We start from the raw sequence: 13862 nt of genomic DNA, 5'->3' as shown, positions 1-13862 counted from the left end.
CCTGCTGTCGACCATGACAAAGGGAAATGCACTACAACAATGTGTCTCCTGAGAAGTTACATTATTAGAATGACAGCAGGAACTGTTCATTCCCATCCCTCTCTCTATAGACACCCACTGTAGCCTATAAAAGTTCAAGCGTTTTGCCTCTGAAATGACACCACCCTCCATATCTTTATTAACTTGACCAACAATCCACATAATTCCCCCATCTCTCTCTTTTTCTCTCTCAATTCAATTCAAAGGGCTTTATTGGCATGGGAAACATATGTGTACATTGCCCCATCTCTCTCTCTCTCTTCTCTCTCTCTCTCTCTCTCTCTCTCTCTCTCTCTCTCTCTCTCTCTCTCTCTCTCTCTCTCTCTCTCCCTCTCTCTCGCTCTCTCTCTCTCTCTCTGATTTTTCCACTTTCTGAGATGTGGATGGTCAGATACAGAGTAGACATCAGTTCCTCTGCTCTGTTTTTGTACCAGCTGTAGAATTTGAGCCATTCTTCCTTGGGTGAGGCCTGTCCGGCTCTGTGAAATATGTTATTCTCCTGAGGGGGTTGGGAGTGTGTATTGGCAACTGGGGCTTTCCACTGGGGTTGAACACCAAACATTCCAGGCTGCTGGATGAAGGGTTAGCAGGCCAGCTCTGCACGGCTGGGAGCCATATAAGACGCTGTGTCTTTGTGTGTTGAGCAATATCACACACACACACACACCCTCCGACCCCCACCACTGTTCAACTCTGCATACCCCGACGAACGCATGGGGTGGGAGGCCGTGGGGAGGGCTGTGTGTGCATTCCACTCTCTACCAAGGGACATGAGAGCTGCTGAAACCATGTGACGTCTCATAACAGTCTGATGCAGTCTCCGTAAGATACATTGCAAGACAAAGGAACACACACACATACACAATGACTGCACGTGTGCAAACTCTCTCACACACACACCCCTTGGCGCCTTGGCAGTCATAAACACTCACAGAGATACTCACAGAGATACTCACACAGATACTCACACAGATACTCACCGAGATACACTAAACAAAAGTTAGTTATTCTCTCTAAACCACATGATGTTTGTCTCTCTGCTGAAGTAATGCTGTTAAAGAGAGAGGGAGAGAGGGAGGGGGGAGTATGGGAGTATGGGAGGGAGGGAGGGAGGGAGGGAGGGAGGGAGGGAGGGGGGAAAGCAGCAGGAGATAGTGAGAGTGATGGCAGTCATACAGTTTTACTGTTCTTTCTTTCTTTCCTTCCTTCCTTTCTCTTTTTTGGCTGCCACTGTGGTTGTTTTTTAAGCAGGGTGTCCGTGTGCAAAGAATGTGTGTCCGCGTGCGCATGAATGTGTGTGTGTTTGTAGGAGAGCTGGGGATGGGACAGTGGGCCTCCCCGGAGAGGAAAGTAGGAGCACAGACCCTGAGGAAGAGGGACGCATGGGGGTTAGGGTTTGGGCTGCTGGGGGAACACAGCCAGGAGAACAGCAGAGATTAGAGAGGAACACAGCCTGACACAGACAAGAGGGCTAGATATCACAAAGCCTTTGTTTTGCCAGTACAGAGTTGGGAGTCAGGTACTAAGTCAGTTACAACACCTTGTGAAAACATAAACAATCCAACCTGGGCATAACAGAGACAGATAGACTGGCAGACAGAGACAGAAAGACATACAGGCAGACAGACAAGCAGACAGGCAGACAGATAGACAGGCAGACAGATAGACAGGCAGACAGAGACAGACAGACAAGCAGACAGACAGACAGACAAGCAGACAGATAGACAGGCAGACAGAGACAGACAAGCAGATAGACAGACAGGCAGACAGATAGATAGACAGGCAGATAGATAGACAGGCAGACAGAGACAGACAGACAAGCAGATAGACAGACAGGCAGATAGACAGGCAAACAGATAGACAGGCAGACAGCCAGACAGAGACAGAAAGACGTACAGGCAGACAGACAGGCAGACAGATAGACAGGCAGACAGAGACAGACAGACAAGCAGACAGGCAGAGAGTAAGAAAGGCTACTAGAGTAATCTACTTGCCATATATTTTATAGTAGTAGGTTGGGTTCACTAGCTTTCTAGTGCTCCCTCACTTCCTCTGCTCTTCAGGAGAATCCTAACTTCCACTTTAAGTAAAATGTTCACTTAGTCTCCCATTGATATCAATGCATAAAAAGACATCAGTTAAAGTTAGGATTTGCCCGATAAAAAGTAATTCCTCTCAGTTGAGTAATGTCATTAGTCAGTGCACTCAGTTACTCTGTGTGTCTCATAGGTCTGAGGCTCCTGTAGCTGCTATTACACATACTTATGTAATACCAGATCTAAAAAACACTGCCGTTCAAAGACATTCATATTTTTTTGATATTCATATTTTATTATAGTAAAAAAAAAACGTTATTTTATACATTTCTATACTTACATGTACACTCACACTCCTATCACATTCACATACTGTACGTCCATGCATGAAAGCTTACATTTAAGGTGATTACATATGCACACAAGAACACAGAAACATTTACAAGCCGTCTGTGTATAGTGCCCTCTGTCCTCTCCCTCTGCCCTCTCCCCCACTCTGAGAGCCCAAGGCTGGGCTGGGGACAGGGCCTGATTGGGTGTCCTGTTTGGGTCCCTGGTCCAGGGTGACGGTACAGATAAGCGTGCCTGTTGCACAACCCCCCATACTGACACACTTTAGGGTAAGAGCTCCGAGCTTGTAAACCAAAGGTTCAGCACAGCAAAGTGTGCCTTGTTTCTTCTATGGGGATTTTGGCTTCCCACACTGGGTTGTAGCATTATTGCATCGTCATTTTTGGCAACTCAAAGGCACTCTTTCTAAACTCGTCCAGTTCCTAATTACATTATTTGAAGCTCTCCCTCTGCATTTTGTAATGATCTCACAGCGTAAACACAGATCCTAAGAAGTGGTGGAAAAAACAGCATGAGCATATTCTCAGAAGGACAGGGCTTCAAATGACAGCACCAGGCCTGAGGTAGGACAGGGTCAGGGCCCGGGTCAAATGACAGCACCAGGCCTGAGGTAGGACAGGGTCAGGGCCCGGGTCAAATGACAGCACCAGGCCTGAGGGAGGACAGGGTCAGGGCCCGGGTCAAATGACAGCACCAGGTCTGAGGTAGAACAGGGTCAGGGCCCGGGTCAAATGACAGCACCAGGCCTGAGGTAGGACAGGTTCAGGGCCCGGGTCAAATGACAGCACCAGGCCTGAGGGAGGACAGGGTCAGGGCCCGGGTCAAATGACAGTACCAGGCCTGAGGGAGGACAGGGTCAGGGCCCGGGTCAAATGACAGCACCAGGCCTGAGGTAGGACAGGGTCAGGCTCTGGGTCAGCTCACATTCCATCTCCAAATGTATTGGAAACAACCACCTAGAGATGTCTCTAAAACATAACCGCTGATTTGAACAGTTTTTAAACAGTTTTCTCACAAATGTTCTCATACCCACATTCATTCAAACTTGCAAGCGAACATTCTCACCAGGGCCGGATTACTGAAAGGGCACGCAGGGCACATGCCCCCCCCAGATGGGGCCCCCCAGATAGCATATGAACACGTCATAAGCAATGTTAAAATGTGTAGAATTGCAGGACATTAGCTTTAAAACTGCAACATTTTCTCTCAGCCGCATGACAGAATGTGTAGAATAACAGGAAATTAGCTTTAAAACTGTAAAATGTTCTCTCATCCTCATGACAAAATGTGTAGAATAGCATTATGAAACTGCAAATTGAAATGTAGGGTCTTAATTTTATTACCCTGTCGCAGGATGCAGGAAATTCAAAACGTGCAGTGTATTTGAGGTTTTAAAAGGCTTCTGAAGTTAGTAATTTCCACTTTGAAATTTCAGACTTGATTTTCCCTTACGAAAAATGTATCAACCCCTACAAAAATGTTAATTCATTATAATCCATATAATAATTTGCATTTCCTCTTCTTGCGGGATAATTTTTCTGCTGTAGCAAACTGGCTCAAATGAAGATCCTATATCTATACAGGATGTGACTGTGTCTATGTCAGGGATTTTATCTGGGGGTGCCGCTCTGTAGCGTCTGCTGCTGTTCCTCATGGGTGATATAGCACTTCAGTCATATGTGTGCGTGTGTGTGTGTGTGTGTGTGTGTGTGCGTGCGTGAGAGAGTGTGTTGTCACAATATATCACTGCTGTGTGGTAATGTTTATGTGTCTGTGTTCATGTGTGCATGTTGCATAAGTGTGTGTTTGTGCGTTAGTACATGATTGTGTGTGTCTGTCTGTGTGTGTGTGTGTGTTTGTTTTATTTATTTTAATTTAACCTTTTTTTTACCAGGTTAATCTCATTGAGATTACATTTAGATTTTGCAAGAGAGACCTGGCCAAAGAAGCAGCACACAAAGTTTCTAACATTTACAACATAAAACACAAAGCACTACCCACTAAGCATTTACCGATGGTGACGTCTTTTTTTGGTCCTGTCCGGACCAGCCGTCTTTTTTGGTCCTGTCCGGACCAGCCGTCTTTTTTTGGTCCGGAACAGCCGTCTTTTTTTGGTGCAGTCCGGCCTTGATTTCAATGTCCACAGATGTCTGGTCCGGCCTAGATTTAGCCCAAACATAGACGTCTATAATTGGTTTAGATTTGGTCTGACTTTTGGTAGATTTGGTCTGAATGAATCATAGATGTCTATGCTTCACAAGTTTGGACAGCAAAGTACAGCATAGTATAGTACAGTAGAGTAGGGCTTCCCAAACTATTTCACTCAGGCCCCCCTTCCAGCACTGGGGAACCCCCCCAAGGTCAACAATGACTGAAATGACAAGAGGAAAACTGCTGATGCGCAACCCAATTTACAAATTGCACCTTGTTCTACTTTCAGGAGTAAGTTGAAACCGAACTGAGTTCCTTATTTAAAAATAAATAAATAATAATAATTAGGGGCGGAGCTCATTCGAATAATACCCAGCATGCTTTGCAAGTGTTTGTTTTTACGTTTACATTTTGGTCATTCTGCAGATGCTCTTATCCAGAGCGACTTACAGTCAGTGCATTCAACTACCGTAGATAAAGTACAACATATCAGTCATAGCCAGAAGAAATGTATTCTGTAACCATTGCTGATAATGTTATTGTAGTTGAAGTGGTCTGTTGGTTTATTCTGTCTCTTGGACTACTTTCAACATCATCATTGCCAGTTTCAAAGCTTTAAAAAAATGTTTAACATAAGTGCTTGTGGCAGATTTCAGCAATAGTAAGTATTCAACTCCTCTTTCATATATTAACATGCTTGAAAGATTATTGTGATAAAATGCTTACTTTATTGAGAGTGTATGTGCAGTTTCAATTTGGCCATATAATCAATGACTGAAATATATGTCTTTTCAACGTCTGTGAAGACGTATTTTCACCTTTCATTTAGCACCTCAAATGTACCTGACGTCAACATCTGGAAAATACGTCTAAAATTCATATTTTCAATGTCATTTTGCATACTGGGTACAGTTTAAAAACATTGATTTACACATTGAACAGGCACATTGGTTTTGGGAGGAGTGGTTCAACTTGGGTTCAAAACATTGAAAGCGCCCTAAATCATTATGTGCACAAAGTGTGTACATGCTTGTGTTTGTGTGTATAGATGATACTATGCCTTTTTGGTTAGACACACACACTAGCCATGCCTGTTGTGTTCAGACTCTCCAGTATTCTCTGGTGTCTCCTCGCATCTCAATGCTTCCTGCCGTCCTTTAATAACATCCCACATCACACTCCTCCAGTGGCTGTGGGTTTCATTAAATCAGAATTAAGAAACACCATTAGCACCTCCGTCGCCAGCGGTGTTTGTGTGTGTGTGTGAGAGAGAGAGAGAGAGAGAGAGAGAGAGAGAGAGAGAGAGAGAGAGAGAGAGAGAAAGAAACAATTGAAAATACATTATTGAAAAGACAGTACCAGAAATTGAGGAGTGATTTGTTATAAATTCCTCCTCCACTTTCTCTATAGCTGTTATAGCGCTTATAGCTATAAGTCTGTAATGTCTATGTTAATGTTTTAAATATATGTAAATTGTAAAGTATTTTTGTTTGTAATGTATTTTTTGTTATGTGTCGGACCCCAGGAAGACTAGCTGTCGCCATTGGCGTCGGCTAATGGGGATCCTAATAAAATCATAAATACAATCATAAAATCATAAGTTCTAATTTTCAATGTGTTTGACATTGATGCCTGTAGGTGCCAGTATGCTAGATAGTATTGTAGGTGCCAGTATGCTAGATAGTATTGTAGATGCCAGTATGCTAGATAGTATTGTAGGTGCCAGTATGCTAGATAGTATTGTAGGTGCCAGTATGCTAGATAGTATTGTAGGTGCCAGTATGCTAGATAGTATTGTAGGTGCCAGTATGCTAGATAGTATTGTAGGTGCCAGTATGCTAGATAGTATTGTAGGTGCCAGTATGCTAGATAGTATTGTAGGTGCCAGTATGCTAGATAGTATTGTATGTGCCAGTATGCTGATTGTATTGTAGGTGCCAGTATGCTAGATAGTATTGTAGGTTGTCACGTTCGTTTAAGGACGGGTCAGACCATGGCGCAGCGTGATATGCATACATGTTTATTTAAATGATAAACACACGACAAAACAACAAACCAAACGAAACGTGAAGTCCAAAGGCTGAACACAAAACTAGCCTAAACACGGAACAAGATCCCACAACTAATGCATGCCAACAGGCTGCCTAAGTATGATCCCCAATCAGAGACAACGAGTGACAGCTGCCTCTGATTGGGAACCACACCGGCCAACATAGATCTACACATACTAGATATTACACATAGATATACACAACATAGAATATTCACACCCTGACTCAACATATAAGAGTCCCCTGAGTCAGGGTGTGACATAGGTGCCAGTATGCTAGATAGTATTGTAGGTGCCAGTATGCTAGATAGTATTGTAGGTGCCAGTATGCTAGATTGTATTGTAGGTGCCAGTATATTAGATAGTATTGTAGGTGCCAGTATGCTGGATAGTATTGTAGGTGCCAGTATGCTAGATTGTATTGTAGGTGCCAGTATGCTAGATTGTATTGTAGATGCCAGTATGCTAGATAGTATTGTAGGTGCCAGTATGCTATATAGTATTGTAGGTGCCAGTATGCTAGATAGTATTGTAGGTGCCAGTATGCTAGATTGTATTGTAGGTGCCAGTATGCTAGATTGTATTGTAGATGCCAGTATGCTAGATAGTATTGTAGGTGCCAGTATGCTAGATTGTATTGTAGGTGCCAGTATGCTAGATAGTATTGTAGGTGCCAGTATGCTAGATAGTATTGTAGGTGCCAGTATGCTGGATTGTATTGTAGGTGCCAGTATATTAGATAGTATTGTAGGTGCCAGTATGCTAGATTGTATTGTAGGTGCCAGTATGCTAGATTGTATTGTAGATGCCAGTATGCTAGATAGTATTGTAGGTGCCAGTATGCTAGATTGTATTGTAGGTGCCAGTATGCTAGATAGTATTGTAGGTGCCAGTATGCTAGATAGTATTGTAGGTGCCAGTATGCTGGATAGTATTGTAGGTGCCAGTATGCTAGATTGTATTGTAGGTGCCAGTATGCTAGATTGTATTGTAGATGCCAGTATGCTAGATTGTATTGTAGGTGCCAGTATATTAGATAGTATTGTAGGTGCCAGTATGGTAGATAGTATTGTAGGTGCCAGTATGCTAGATAGTATTGTAGGTGCCAGTATGCTAGATTGTATTGTAGGTGCCAGTATATTGGATAGTATTGTAGGTGCCAGTATGCTGGATAGTATTGTAGGTGCCAGTATGCTAGATTGTATTGTAGGTGCCAGTATGCTAGATTGTATTGTAGATGCCAGTATGCTAGATTGTATTGTAGATGCCAGTATGCTATATAGTATTGTAGGTGCCAGTATGCTAGATAGTATTGTAGGTGCCAGTATGCTCAATAGTACTGTACTGGCCAGTTTGCTAGATCAGGGTATTTAACCGGAGGTCTGAGGTACTGCAGGGGGTCAGCGGAAATATATATAAAGAATAAACAACTTTTGAATTACATACCTACAGTAGAAAATAGGAGAATATCTTATTTCTCAATGCCTAATATTGAGCAAATTACACTAATCGGAACCAATTACACTCACTGGAGTATCTGACATCAAAGCCTCCACGAATAGGCTACCAGTGCGGCAAATGCCTCTGGCTGCTGGTATGTTAGAGTTTACACTTCATCTTGCAATTATAATGTGGGGAGTTCAAAATAATGAAAAAATATCTGCCAAATCTATTCATTTAAAAATGTTGATTACTTCTCCTTGCCATTATCATTCATCTGATGATAAGACAAGATGTGAACAAAATAAGTTTTCCTAATGTATGATGGTCCCTGGGTCGCCCTGGGCAAGAAAAGGTTGAAGACCCCTGTGCTAGATAGTATTGTAGGTGCCAGTATGTTAAATAGTATTGTATTTGCCAGTAGGCTAGATAGTATTGTATTGGCCACCCTGTTGGTCACTAAGGAGGTTGGCAATTACCACCAAGCAGCATTGAAAAGACATTGGTCATATTCAGCTGCCAGAGATAGAAACTAAACTGGATTTTAAATGGCACATGCATGCCCGCACACACATACACAGCCTCACACACAGCCTCACACCTAGTTAGACCTGGATGTTTTACAGAGAGACATCTACTATCATGGCGTCATAGGTGCTATTCAGGGTCAAATCAGTTTGCATGTTTACAAGCCATCCAAGAAACCATAGGATTGGCCCTCCTAATCAGCCTTGTGAAAGAGGCCACTTGTTATAATGGGGAGAACTGATGTAACACCACTGCCATAGTGAATTAGTCAGCCACCCAAACCACAGGTTGGACGTGTTGCTGAGGGCGCTTTCATCCCACTGAGTGGGAGAGTCTCCCAGTCTTTCTCTGCCTTTGTGGTCGATTCCCAGCCCAGCTGATACTGGGAGGTCACTGTGGAACAACTATAATCTCTGCATTACCATGGATAAAAGTCAAGCAGGGCCCATGGGTACAATAAAACACAATGTCATGTATCGTCAAGAGGATGCCTTATTGTGCATGTCATACCAGGAAGGGGTCAGGGCATAGCATGGGTGTAGTGACTAAAGTCACACCATACTGTATATAGGTAATTGCCTCTGTGTGAATTACGATTATGACTGTGCTCATAAATCTTCAGAGCGCTGGAAATAGGCTCAGTCAGCTCTCTGGTCATTCAGGGCCAAGGGACTCTTACTAGCTTGTCTTACTGTACGTTAATAGATGTACATGTAGTTCGCTCCTATTTCATCACACTCTAATGATTGCTTTGACTGGCACCTGTGTGACTACATAGAGTACTGTAGATTCACAGAGCATATCCAACAGTGGAGGCTGCTGAGGGGAGGACGGCTCATAATAATGGCTGGAATGGAGTCAATGGAATGGTATCAAACACATCAAAGATTGGTTGATGCCACTCCATTAACTCCATTCCAGACATTATTATGAGCCGTCCTCCCCTCAGCAGCCTCCACTGATATCCAACTAATCATTTACCTAAGAGCAAAGTAACTGTTGCTCTATGGGGTCTTGTTCAGCCTTTACTTAATTCCGTAGGGTACAAACTGCAAACTGTAAAGATACAAATGTGTAGGAAATCATAGTCCAAAAGTATTGCTGCAACCACAGCCTAAATGGTCTTGCTGTATCTAGGCCTGCAATAATCTGGTTCTTTCAGCCCCAGTGCACTCAGTGTCTGTCACTGTCCATTTGTCTGTGACGCAGTCTTTGACATGTGGTCACAATGTGGTGATTGTCGGTAGCCCATGGAGAGTGGGAAAGAGAGTGGGAAATGTGGGGACCCGGTGTCCAAGTGGGCTACACGTAGCTATGCGTATGTAAAACAATCACGGGTAAGACATTTAACTTGTTTAGTACAGTCCGTTTGTAACTCCACTCGCTACCTGTAGCTGTATAGTCTGTTTGTTTGTGTTGTTGGTCTTGGCTAGCTTAATGTTCCGGTCGGTAGCTAGCTAGCGCTCACTCACTCATGTGGCTGCTAGCACCGTCATGAAAAGGGGCATGAGGGAAGCCCTACAATATTACGTTTTTCTAAGTACTGAGATCGCTAGGGAGCAGGCAATGTTGAAAAGTAATCTTTAGACATGTTGTACTTTTCTTAAATGTAGTTTTGTAATTGATAAAACAACCAGACAACAAGAAAATTGTCTCTTCCTCTCCCTTTTGCTGTGAGCCAATGGGGTAACCTAAGTAACCACCAGTTGTTTTTCCCCACTGGCGGGCGGGGCCGCGATGTTCTATTTAATACCGACTGGGACTATGAGTTTACCAGTCAAATTGCCAGGGTTAGAGGTTCTAAGCCCATTTTATTCATTCTAATTCTATGTGTGCTGCTGCTGCAGGGAAGGGAGCGTTGCGAGTCCATGTTACCGCAGAAACGGACTCAACCCTACCAATGCCCGGCTGTCCCGTCTTCAGTCAGCTGTTTGTTCCACCATTTAAAAAAAATAATGGTTATGACAGTTATTTTATTTTTAAAGCCAGTCTTCATCCATAACTGTCAGTTACACAGTTATACAGTAATTGTGCCAGCCCTACGTGTGTGTGTGTGTGTGTGTGTGTGTGTGTGTGTAGAAGAGTATGAGGACCACAGAGCAGATCAGACAAACAACATTCAAGCTATTTGGAGTAATCACAACAAAGGCCCTTCCTGTTTGCAGTGGAAAAGCCCCTATGAATTGAATTGTATTGAGTGGGATCTCTCTTACTGAGCTAGACTGTCTGGTGATACAGTATGTTCTCTCTCTCTCTCTTCCTCTCCCTCCTCTCTCTCTTTATCCTGTCTCTTCCTCTCCCTCCTCTCTCTCTTTATCCTGTCTCTTCCTCTCCCTCCTCTCTCTCTCTCTTTATCCTGTCTCTTCCTCTCCCCATCTCTATCTCTCTTTCTCTTGACCCCCCCCCCCCCCCTCTCTCTGTTGACTATGTCTGAAACGTTGCAGTGTGTTAGGACCTGAGTGTGTTTGTCAGTGTGGTTACAAAGCTGTACCTTGTACAGTCTGATCATCAGGCTGACCTCCAGAGGTGTTTGGCTTGGCTTGCAATTGTGTTTGATCAGGCTGTTTCTAGAAAACTGACCACTGGTTCTGCCAAAAGCCCCCCTCTCTTACAGCTCTCCAAGGTCCCTCTCTCTCTCTCTCTCTCTCTCTCTCTCTCTCTCTCTCTCTCTCTCTCTCTCTCTCTCATATTCTCTCTTTCTCTCTCTCTCATCCTCTCTCTCTCATCCTCTTCCTCTCTCTCATCCTCTTCCTCTCTCTCATCCTCTCTCTCTCTCTTTCTCTCTCTCTCATATTATCTCTTTCTCTCTCTCTCTCTCTCTCTCATCCTCTCTCTCTCTCTCATTCTCTCTCTCTCATTCTCTCTCTCTCTTTCTCTCTCTCTCATCCTCTCTCTCATCCTCTCTCTCTCTCTCTCTCTTGCTCATCCTCTCTTACAACTATCCAAGGTCTCTCTCTCTCTCATCCTCTCTCTCTCTCTCTCTCTCTCTCTCTCTCTCTCTCTCTCTCTCTCTCTCTCTCTCTCTCTCTCTCTCTCTCTCTCTCTCTCTCTCTCTCTCTCTTTCTCATTCTCTCTCTCTCTCTCTCTCTCTCATTCTCTCTCTTCCTCTCTCTCATCCTCTCTCTCTCTCATCCTCTCTCTCAGATCTTGCTCGGCAATATTTGTTGAGGTATTAATATTCTCGCTCACACACTCAAACACATAATTTCATTACTATGGATGACATTAGGGACAATTTCTCATCAATCATGTCGCAGTCCAGCAGCATCATACCATTCTCACTCTCCTGGTTGATCTGAGTGAGGTAAAGCAACATCAGTGCTACATTACCTCTCTCTGGCTCTCTGTGTGTGTTGTCTCAACCCCAGTCCAAGTTTTACTGTGACATGTCTTCGCCAAAGTGTGAGGAGCGGCTTGGATCTGTCCGAAGTTCACACAGGTTAAGAACATTCCAACAATCCCACAAGTAGCACAGGGCTGCAAATGCTTAGGAGGTGGATGGTGAAACAGGCCAGTGGATGGTGAAACAGGCCAGTGGAAAGATTTAGGTCCCAGAAACAGGACTGTTTGTATCAGGAACCTCTCTGCAGTAGGATACAGATGCTACGGCTGCCCATGTCAAGTGGCTCTTTGATCCACGGTGATGGATCGACTAAAGGACGTAATCTACAGTACTAAATGAGGTTGGGAACAATTCTAGCAGATGAACTCAGTTTCAGACTGATCTCTGGACGTATGAGACAAGTGGTTAGTGTATGTGTTACGCAGAGTGGAACAGGGGAACCCAAGAGCAGACTTAGACGAGGAGACTGGGATGAAGTAACCAAAGTATTTATTGAAACACAGTGGGAAGATGGAGTGCAGGTCAGGGGAAACTGCTGGAAACCAGGTGCGGAGGCGAGGGGGGTTGAGACAGGGTGAGCAGGTCCGGAGGGGAATCCAAGGGAGTAGTAGAGTGGGGAATCCAGGACAGAGTAGCAGGATGACGAGACGTGGGACTGGAGACAGGGACCAGAGTCAGAGCGGGCAGAACTGTAGCGGAGAGGAAAACAGCGTCAGGCAAGGAAAACAGGCACAACAGGATCTGAATAGTAACAAACGGCTAGAACCGTGGACTGACTGAGCAGAGATTACGATCTGGCAGTGTGGAAGTGGCAGGACTGAGTATTTGTAGAGGTCTTGATTATGGAACAGGTTGCAGCTGGTGGGGATCTGCTCTGAGTCCAGCACACCTGTCTCCGCCCACACAATCACACACACACAGAGAGAGGGAGAGAGTACTAGGGGAGTGGCGGCTGGTCAAGGTGACACAGGATGAGCAGTAGAGGTTGTTGCAGGAGCATGATGTGTGACCGTATGATTGTTATGCAGGGTGATAGAGGGAACATGCTCACTGGATTCTACTCTTTAAACACTATACACACCAGACGTAGAAGTTTTGATCACTATACCGGCCTTATAGAGTTTTGTCAAGCCCATCCTAAATCTGGGAGCTGTGTGTGTGTGTCCCTGGCCTATGTCATACAGTGGGCCTACCTAGGTGAGGTAGAGGTTCCCAGTGAGTGTGTGTGTGTCCAGTGCAGAGGCAGGTCGTGGGGTCGTGTGCATGCGTGTGTGTATCTGGGTAATTAAGCCCCTAGAGCAGTGGCTGAGTGATAGCCATAATGAGATTAACCCTGCCACTTGACAGAACCGCGCTGTAAGGAACACCTCTGCTGACCTGTGTGTCCCTTTCCTCGCTGAGGGGGGTGTGTGTGTCTATAAGACATGCCTGAGACAACCTCACTCCCCTTGTGGCAGTAAGTACAGGGTGGTGTGTGTTTGTGTGTGTGTGTGTAAGTAAGTTGAGTCAACGCACTCAAGAATTCAGAGCGTCCACTTCAAAGCCCTCCACCTCTACCTCCCCCCACCCGAGTCCTCCTTATTAACTGTGTTGCGCTCAGGGCTGTGGCATTTTAAAACGCGGAACAAAACAAAAACAGTTTAGCTAGCAAACAACGGCTGGAATCTCTCGCTGAAGTGTTTGGACTTGAGCACTGTGATGTGTTTCACAGCTGAGTTCCTCCCATGCCCCCCACCCCCTGAGTTCCTCCCATGCCCCCCACCCCACCCCCGAGTTCCTCCATGCCCCCCACTTTTAAGCACTGCATATCTAGCTGAAGGGGGTAAGGGAGTGGTGCAGAAGTGATGGCCGAGAGCAGAGATGCCACATTACTGTACATGGGCAGTGCCTGGTGTGAAAGGACTGCCTGCCTGCCTGCTCAGTG

General features: G+C 44.8%; 1 protein-coding gene across 2 annotated transcripts in view; it reads left to right on the top strand.

Annotated features, from left to right (window-relative positions):
* The window catches only part of LOC311141717 (rho-related BTB domain-containing protein 2-like), a 76853-nt gene that overhangs the window by 1448 nt on the left and 61543 nt on the right, over positions 1–13862 (top strand). The window lies entirely within an intron of this gene.

Source organism: Coregonus lavaretus, assembly GCF_964263955.1.
Source record: "Coregonus lavaretus genome assembly, chromosome: 14".
NCBI lineage: Eukaryota > Metazoa > Chordata > Actinopteri > Salmoniformes > Salmonidae > Coregonus > Coregonus lavaretus.
Note: the sequence above shows the minus strand (reverse complement) of the source record. Positions and strands in the feature narration are given on the sequence as shown.